Here is a 694-nt window from a genome sequence, read left to right on the forward strand (position 1 = left end):
CTGGCCAACGTTAGCACTATGTTGGCAACTGGTTGTTACGCCAACCTCGGCGCGACGTCGGCACAGGCTAAGTTAGCCGACTCTAATTTCTAGACAACTTCAGGCCACGGCCGGGCCAAGGTTGGGTCAACGTTGGCAGTATGTCGGCAACCGGTGGTGACGCCAACCACGGCGCGACGTCGGCTCAACGTACGTTAGCCGACTCTTACTTATTGACGAAGCTCGGGCAAACATTGGCAGCATGTCGGCAACCAGTGGTCACGCCAATCACGGCGCGACGTCGGCCCAACGTATGTTAGCCGACTCTTACTTATTGACGAAGCTCGGGCCAATGTTGGCAACATGTCGGCAATCGGTGGTCAAGCCAATCACGGCGCGACGTCGCCCAATGTACGTTAGCCGACTCATACTTATTGACGAAGCTCGGGCCAACGTTGGCAGCATGTCGGCAACCGGTGGTCACGCCAATCTCGGCGCGACGTCGCCCAATGTACGTTAGCCGACTCATACTTATTGACGAAGCTCGGGCCAACGTTGGTAGTACGTCGGTAACAGATTGTCTCGCCAATCTCGGCGCGACGTCACCCCAGGCTGTTATCCGACTCTTATTGCAAGACAACTTCAGGCCACTGTCAAAGGAATTCCTTTGACTGGTGAATTGGCCCGACGGTAGCCTCAAGTCAATAAGTAAGAG

Source organism: Trachymyrmex cornetzi, unplaced genomic scaffold, assembly GCF_001594075.2.
Source record: "Trachymyrmex cornetzi isolate Tcor2-1 unplaced genomic scaffold, Tcor1.1 scaffold2127, whole genome shotgun sequence".
NCBI classification, from domain to species: domain Eukaryota; kingdom Metazoa; phylum Arthropoda; class Insecta; order Hymenoptera; family Formicidae; genus Trachymyrmex; species Trachymyrmex cornetzi.